Raw genomic sequence first — 8,870 nt, forward strand, 5'->3', positions numbered from 1 at the left:
CTAGCTCGCCCTCGTTCATCCCCCCCTCGATCCCCATCGCCCACCTCTCCTCTGGCTTGATTTTGAGCTCGCAAGCTCATGCAGTCACCGCCGCCTCGGCGTCGTTGACGCGTCCACCAGCCTCTCCGGCGTACGGGAGCAAATCCTGGAGGTTCGCGGCGCTCTACCGCGTCCGTTCAGGGCATTGGAAGGAGGCGGGGAGCTGTGTAGCCGACGCAGTCTTCGTCTTCTTCGTCCGGTCGTCGCCGTCTCGCCATCACCACCGCCTCTCCGGACAACCCCGACCCTACCCAAGCGTGCCAATGGTCTCGCGGTGAGAAACTCCTCCGGATCTCTCCTTCCCCCGCTTTGATTCGGTCGCTGTTTGCCGTCCCCGAGCACATCCTATCTCGCGCGTACATGTACATACGTGCGTGCGTGAGCTACTGCTGGTTAACTGCTATCTGTAGCTGCTGCGTACTGCTACCAGCGCGCGCCCGTCCCTGGCCCCGTCTCCGCCTGCAGCTGCTCGCCGGCCATCGCCTAGCGCCGCCTCGGAGCCGCCCGCGCCCATCGGTGCCGTGCTCCACTGCCGCCGTTGTCGCGGCCCCGCATCCACTCGCCGCCGCTGGTCACCGTGGCCCGTGCCTGCTGGCCGTGCACGCCCTAGCGTGCCCCGCTTGCTTACCCCCGCTTCCCCCGCGTAGTGCCTCCCTTGGCCAACGCCATGGCCATCCGTGTGAGGCCGGCTAGCTCACAGCCGGCCAATTAGTTTAGGCACTAATTAGCAGCATTAGTTAGGTTAATTAATTGTTAGGTTAGCCTAGTGGCCCAATGACAGAGGGACCCTCTGATAATTAAACAAAAACTAACTAAACTAATAAAGTTAGAGACAATGACAGCCGGGGCCCGCCTACACTATTTATCCTTTGACAATTCAACCTTTGACTGGGTCAACCCAGCCCACTTGCACCATAGTCATACTCATAGGCTAGAATAACAGTAGGTGACAAAACTATTTACTGTTTTTTCAAATTAATTGAAATTCCAGAAAATGATTAAAACTTAGAAGATTAATAGAAAATTAACTGTAAGTTAGATGAAAAAGTTTTCTACATGAAAGTTGCTCAGAACGACGAGACGAATTCGGATACGCAACCCGTTCGTCCGCCACACATCCCTAGCATAGCAAACACGCAACTTTCCCCCTCCGGTTTATCTGTTTGAAAATGCGAAACACCAGGAATACTTTCTCGGATGTTCCCCCTCCCTTCGCCGGTATCACCTGCTAACGCGTTAGGCCACACCTAGCACCGTTACTTGTCTTGTCATGCATCAATATGCATCTGTTTGCATTGTATTCATTGCTTCTTCCCCCTCTTCTCTCCGATAGACTACGAGACTGACGCCGCTGCTGGTGCCCCGATCGACTACGTTGTTGACGACCCCTCCTTGCCAGAGCAACCAGGCAAACCCCCCCTTGATCACCAGATATTGCCTATTCTTCTCTATACTGCTTGCATTAGAGTACTGTAGCATGTTACTGTTTGGTTACTCCTATTCTGTTGCATAGCCTGTCATTGTTGCTACAATCATTGATACATTACTCGCAATCCTAAATGCTTAGTATAGGATGCTAGTTTATCATGATTGGCCCTACATTCTTGTCAGTCTGCCTTGCAATACTATTGGGCCGTGATCACTCGGGAGGTGATCACGGGTATATACTATACATATATACATACTACAGATGGTGACTAAAGTCGGGTCGGCTCGAAGAGTACCCGCGAGTGATTCACGGATTGGGGGCTGAAAGGACCTTTGTCCTGACGGCCCTCTGTGTGGATCTTTGTGGCGGAGCGATAGGGCAGGTTGAGACTACCTAGGCAAGAGGTGGGCCTGGCCCTGGTCGGCGTTCGCGGTTGCTTCATAATAACATGCTTAACGAGATCTTGGTATTTGATCTGAGTCTGGCCACTGGCCTATATGCACTAACCAACTACGCGGGAAAGATATGGGCACTCGACGTCATGGTATCAGCCGAAGCCTTCTAGACGTCAGCGACTGAGCGGGGCGCGCCGGATTGAAACGTAAGCCTGCTCTTGTATTAAGGGGGCTAGTTCTGCTTTCGGCCGCCCACGCAACATGCAGGTGTGCAATGGGCGATGGGCCCAGACCCCTGCGCCATAGGAGTTAGACCAGCGTGCTGACCTCTCTGTTAGGCCTAGGTGGGGCTGCGACGTGTTGATCTTCCGAGGACGGGCATGACCCAGGAAAGTGTGTCCGGCCAAATGGGATCGAGCGTGTTGGGTTATGTGGTGCACCCCTGCAGGGAAGTTTATCTATTCGAATAGCCGTGTCCCTCGGTAAAAGGACGACTCAGAGTTGTACCTTGACCTTATGACAACTAGAACCGGATACTTAATAAAACACACCCAGACAAGTTCCACAGATAACCCAGTGATCGTTTTTCCATAGGGCGACGAGGGGAGGATCGCCGGGTAGGATTATGCAATGCGATGCTACTTGGAGGACTTAAGTCTACTCTCTTCCACATGCTGCAAGACGGAGGCTCCCAGAAGCGTAGTCTTCGATAAGACTAGCTATCCCCCCCTTATTCTGGCATTCTGCAGTTCAGTCCACCGATATTACCTCTTTACACATATACCCATGCATATGTAGTGTAGCTCCTTGCTTGCAAGTACTTTGGATGAGTACTCACAGTTGCTTTTCTCTCCCTTTTCCCCCTTCCCTTCTACCTGGTTGTCGCAACCAGATGTCGGAGCCCAGGAGCCAGACGCCACCGTCGACGACGACTCCTACTACACTAGAGGTTCCTACTACTACGTGTAGGCTGCAGACGACGACCAGGAGTAGTTTAGGAGGATCCCAGGCAGGAGGCCTGCGCCTCTTTCGATCTGTATCCCAGTTTGTGCTAGCCTTCTCAAGGCAAACTTGTTTACTTATGTCTATACTCAGATATTGTTTGTTCCGCTGACTCGTCTATGATCGAGCACTTGTATTCGAGCCCTCGAGGCCCCTGGCTTGTATTACGATGATAGATCATGAAACGATATAAAGTCATACTCTGCTTACCATATAGTGATAGACGCCAAACATTCTGAATTGTAAATTCAGGTCGCGTTTATTCAACTATTTATTTTGGGTATTTGATTGATCTGTTGATATTTCACCCTTCAATCTTGTTTAATTAATAGAGCCTCATACATGTAAGTTGGTGCTTGATCTGTTGATATTGATTTTGATTTCAGGATGTCATAATATCGGAAGTTGTGTTTGAGCTTCGCTGCTGACCATAGATTTCTTTGTCAACCAGTCAACACTGCAAGCTCCAGGTCAATACCTCAATTAGAATTCTTTGTCATGAATGCTAATAACTTTAATCTTTGTGTTCTTGGATAAGAATTATACTATATTTCTGTATTTCCATTAAAAATGTTTGCATACTATCAGGTACTTGCTCATATGAGGTAACTGTAGCTTCTATTTCTTTGAATCGTACATTAATCTTTTTCCATATCTTAAATAGATTTCAAGTATCATGTTACAACAAAAGCACATTGGTTATGAAATTTGCGGCATTTACGTAAAATGTTTGCGGCATTTTATGTGTTGTGAACTATGTTCATTGTCCAAGTGTCCATTTTTCCGTTCTGGAGTGTGATGGATTTGTTCTTTCTGTTCCATTGTAACTGCCTGATTTCAACCGCGTTTGTCTCTAGGTTCTTACTGCACTTGGGAGTTCGGGGTACCTTGTCTCTTCCGATCGTCTTGTCGGCTGCTTTCCCTACTGAGGTTTGTGCTTCCTGTTTGTAACTGTCTCTTCAACACTGCCTCTTGAACACTGTCCCTCATGTAAGTCCCTGGTTCCTTTATTTTGCAGGCCCTCTTGTTGCTGCCTTCACTTGCTTTGTCGTCTACTGCTCTGTTAGCTCGCCGGTTCCCTATCTTGCTGTGAAGGTACTGCTGCATTGGTAAATTCCTATAGTTGAAAAGAAATGATGTTTTGTTTTATATGTGGTTGCCACAATGGGCTGTGAATAGTGACTCTATCCATAGGTGTTCTGAGACCTTTTTGTACCTTGTTATTTCTTACCTTTGATTTCCCCTCCAGTCTGACAAATATATTCCATTCTAGGGAGGGGGAATACTACGATTCCACACTGTTTCCGAGGCAAAATCCAGAGCAATTTTGTGTCGAGGTTCACACCTTTCTCTTTGTGATTATCTATATGGGATTCCATATATAATAAGATTTCCCCTTGATACGAAGTAACTCTTCAGGAAGTTTCAGATTTATACGACGAATTATGTGCTCTTTAGTAGGGTTAAAGTTTCCACAAGGCTTACCTACCAAAGGTAGTTAATTTTTTCCTTTTAGCCATGAATATTTTTTGCCATTAAATATGGTCTCATTCTTGCTTCTTGATTAAAGAATTTCTGAGTTGCTTGATATGTGACTTAGAGGATGTGAAGTTGCATGTTTGATTCCTTTGTCTAGGTTGTGAACTGAAATCTATCTACTTCCATGTTTTCTGGGTATTGTTGTCAATGGATGCATTGTCTTTCTTTATGTGCCATTACTGTTGTTTCTTGTTCCTGCACACTTGAGTTTCTTTTATTTCTTCAGCTCCTTGCTTGTTTTTCCCATTCGTCCCCAACTACCATGTTGTTATGAACCTATACTTGGGAGTTAGTTATTGCCCGCTTGCAATCTTTTCTTTGGTCTACCATCCTAACCCAGTATTGTAGATCTTTTCCACGATTATGCAAAAAATTGTATCAATGTAGTTATTAAGTATGTAGTTGTGGTTATATTGTTTTTCTACAATGCCATTTTGCAGTACCGTATAACTTCTTCTCCATGGTTATGCAAAAAATGCTATCAGCATGCCTGTTAAGTATATAACTATGCTTAATTATTTTTCTACAATTTGGTGGGTGCTTGGTTCCACTTCCTGTGTGACATCTGAAACCTAAAGATTTGGATCATATATATATATATGGTTGAAATGTTGAGAACGATTAAGGTTGTATTCGACCAATGTGTTTTACTTACTAGGTGACCAACCAATTAGCTAAAATTTGCTTAGTTTCGTACCATGCTCTGATGCTGTCCTGACGTATGTGCGTGTGTGGTTCTTCTGCAGCTCGCGGCGAGGATTGCTGTGTCCAACCTGCTGCCAAGTGGCTAGCCGCCAAGTGGAAATACTCTGTGGCGCTCGTAAATAGAGAGCATTCTGGTAGAAAGGTACAGGAAAGAATAGGGATACTTCTGTCATTTTCTTTGGTCTCTGGAAAATAAATGGTGATATGGAATGATACATTGCTAAATTACATGATACAAACTCACTTCTCTTTTTTGATTTTTGGTTTACTTCGTTGTGCTACAATGGCTCTCCTAGGAATGTTCTTCCATGCTTTGATGTGCACAATCCAGGAAGTGCATGCATCCAGAAACCAAATAGGATTTTTTGTGTGTTATTGTCTCATAAATCTTGTGCTCGTCCAATAAGAATAAGGTTTGGTGGTATTGCTTTTGTCTGTCACCCGGTAGATTTCAGACTTCAAGCTAGCTGCAGTTATTTCAGGTTATATGTGCAAATCCTTGGTGTGCCATGATTGGTAACTGACCATGAATACGTTGCAATCTGATATGTCTAATTCTTGATTTATGTGGTACCATGGTCTAAAAATTTGTCCTAAAGATACATGATGTTTTTGTACAAAGTTGACAGTTATTTTGGAACGGAGGGAGTATTAGATTATTTTGTTCCTTTTTAATTTGGTTCTAAAGATATACTCCCTCCGTTCCAAATTACTCGTTGTGGTTTTAGTTCAAATTTGAACTAAAACCACGACGAGTAATTTGGAACGGAGGGAGTAGTTTCAGAGTGATCATTTTGCATCAGCCAAGCTTGCCGTTGTTACAAATAATTGTTCTGTTGTCCTCAATTCACTTTCTCGGTTTTTTAATGCTACAAGCATTATTGTTCCAGTTTTTTTAGTTATTGATCATGCCATTTTTCTTTCTGCCTTTGTAGCTGAAAGATTTGTGAGATTGACTAAATTCTGAACATGTTCCTTGTGAGAGAAATAGCATGTTGATTTCATCTTGAAATAATCATAGCTGAGGGACGAGGTTCGTAACTGAGGGCCATGTACAGAGCTGGAGGAAGAAGTTGCGAGGCTTGGAACTCTCCTTGTGGAACTCTCCTTGTGAATGGCTCAGGGACAGGAGTGAGGACAATGCCTCTTTAGTTGTAATTGTGATACTCTTAATGTGCAAGTAAACACTCCTGTGATACTCCTTATGCTAAAATGTTGGTTGTTAGTATAGAGGTGGTGACATTATTTGGTTCTCTGGTATTGATTTCATGATTTGTGGTTAATACATGATGTAATACAATCCACATTGCATTATGTTTTCAGTTACATCTCCTACTTACTCACTACTAACGTTCTTTCTAATTTGCTTCTTGCGCCATTGGCGCAACCGGGTCATCTAGTAAGTATAAACAGATAGTGATTTTATAACTAACAGAGCTAAACGAGATGAGAGTTTGCAAATATACAGAGGAACGGAATCAATAAGTAGGGAGTAGTCCCGTACAACTTTACACCGAACTCGTTTTCTAGATCCGGCTTGGATTTATACTAGTAATATAATATGATATGCATGAAAATAAAATCTAGGCTCGAATTAATTGATGAGGTTTACGAGAAGGAAGAAGAATGATCCACGTGATATAGGGCCTTCGACGGCGACGATGACAGCGGTATGGTCCCCTCCCCTCCCCTTATCTTTCTGTCTCCCGCTCATCTTTCTCTGACCCCCATCTCCTCTCCTCATCTCTCTAGGTCTAGGTTGGGTGGGTGGTAATGGCGGCAAGACCGACTGACAGCAGGCAGTCCATGGCGGCGGCAGCAGCCAGATCCGTGCGCGCCGGGATTCCTTCCTGCAGCGTCAAGGTCTTGGATTCGATTCCTGCTGCGATTTGATTCCATCTTACCCTCGAGGTTCGGTTTGCCCACTTCCTGGAGTCCTCAAGATTCAATCTCTTTCTCTTACCCACAACTCATCCCGTCTCGTCATCTCTGTAGCTATCCAACACCAGCAGAGGCAGAGGCAGAGGCAGAGGCACCACCATCCACCATGCGGCCCGGGAGACGTGCAGCTCCTCTTCCTCACCCATGTCAAGGTTTGGATTTCATTTCCTCCTCACGCACGCAGGCATGCCCACAACTGCACCTACGTCATACCTCATGGATCCTCCTCTGCTCCGCTTGCTTGCTTGTCCACGGCCACCGCAAGAAAGCGTTAAACTTTTTGCTCGCCATCGTGCCGTTCGTTCGTCCGTGGAGTAGTGAGGGCTCTATGGTCCGGGTTGATTTGACTCTCTGTCATGTAAACACTTTGTATTACTATAAAATAGTTTCGACTCCATGCGATGACTTTCCTCACATGTATATATGCATGGGTTGATTTGAACCTAAAAATGTTGGTGCCTCAAGCTCTGCAATTCATTCACGTAGAAAGTGAATCTCTTGGTATATATGTGTATAACCTGATGATATTAATTGTTGGCTCCTCTGTTTTCACACTGAAAAATCTTACTTCCTTTTTGTTTATCTAGAGTTAGTTTTATCTCGCTGATATATGCTTACCTATGGGGATAGGTCAGTACACATGCGTGCTCTGCTTTATGATGGATCAACTCCATCCATGAAAGAGATCGTCTACACTCTCATCTCTTTGTCATTGGTGTGTGCTTAGCTTAGCGGTAATAGGAAGAGATGGATCGTGTTGTGTGTCACGATAGCAACTATATTACTCCCTCCGTTTCATATTAAGTGCTGCTAATTTAATACAACTTTGTACTAAATCAGCGACGCTTAATATGTAACCAGGAGAGTAGGTGGGAAGGGTGAAAGTTCTTGATGATGATGTTTCTGTATCATTATTTTTTCATTGATTGATGCCACATGTTTGTTTACATTGGCAAAAACATTGAGAGCGCGGTTGTGTTCCTCTACTACATAGTCATTTGTTTCCATTTCGTCAATTTTGCCATGCTCCTGAATGGATTCCTTAGAATCATTTTTCTCTTCTCCAGTACCAATAGGTTTCCTGCTGTCTAGTTTTTGCTCATGAACAGCACCATTGTGAGTAAAATCTGCCTAATTGGCTTCCTATATTATCAAATAGGATTATATATTGAAATCTGAGACTTGTTTTAGAGTTCAGGCTCCCTATTTCTGGACAACCATATCGAAATTTGAGATTTGTTTCTAGTGATACAGTAGGATGAAATGTTTTGGTGTCATAGTGGCAAATGATGTACTGTTGTGTCTGCAGATTCAGCATCATTTCTTCACCATTTGATCCTGACTCTGGACATTTCTGACGAATTAATGTCTTTGTCGTTGGTGTGTGCTTGGCTTAGCAGTAACATGAAGAGATGGATCGTGTTGTGTGTCACGATAGCAACTATATTACTCCCTCTGTTTCACATTAAGTGTTGCTGATTTAGTACAACTTTGTACAAAAATAGCGATGCTTAATATGTAACCAAGGGAGTAGGTGGGAACGGTGAAAGTTGTTGATGATGACGTTTTTGTATCTTAATTTTTTCATTGATTGATACCTCATGTTTGTTTAGATTGGCAAAAAGAATGAGAGCGCGGGTGTGTTCCTGTACTACATAGTCATTTGTTTCCATTTCGTCAATTTTTCCATGCTCCTGAATGGATTCCTCTCCACTGTGATTCCTGCGTTGAGAATCATTTTTCTCTTCTTCAATACTCTACCACTGTCTAGTATTTGCTCATCAACGGTACCGTCATGAGTTAATTGCCTTCTTATTTTG

The 8,870-nt window shown here is 44.2% G+C and overlaps 1 long non-coding RNA gene across 2 annotated transcripts; it reads left to right on the top strand.

Moving 5' to 3' along the window:
• The first annotated feature begins 3,061 nt into the window (after nucleotides 1-3,061).
• Nucleotides 3,062-6,363, top strand: LOC123133207 (uncharacterized). Of its 2 annotated transcripts, XR_006465187.1 has the most exons (7): nucleotides 3,062-3,335; nucleotides 3,723-3,795; nucleotides 3,884-3,960; nucleotides 4,139-4,202; nucleotides 4,285-4,359; nucleotides 5,151-5,251; nucleotides 6,131-6,363. It is a non-coding gene; the product is annotated as an uncharacterized lncRNA (long non-coding RNA). The 2 variants fall into 2 exon arrangements; XR_006465186.1 differs by lacking the exon at nucleotides 6,131-6,363 and having other exon boundaries at nucleotides 5,151-6,040.
• Nucleotides 6,364-8,870: the final 2,507 nt, after the last annotated feature.

The sequence above is a fragment of the Triticum aestivum genome, chromosome 6B (genome assembly GCF_018294505.1).
Source record: "Triticum aestivum cultivar Chinese Spring chromosome 6B, IWGSC CS RefSeq v2.1, whole genome shotgun sequence".
In the NCBI taxonomy this organism is placed as follows: Eukaryota; Viridiplantae; Streptophyta; class Magnoliopsida; order Poales; family Poaceae; genus Triticum; species Triticum aestivum.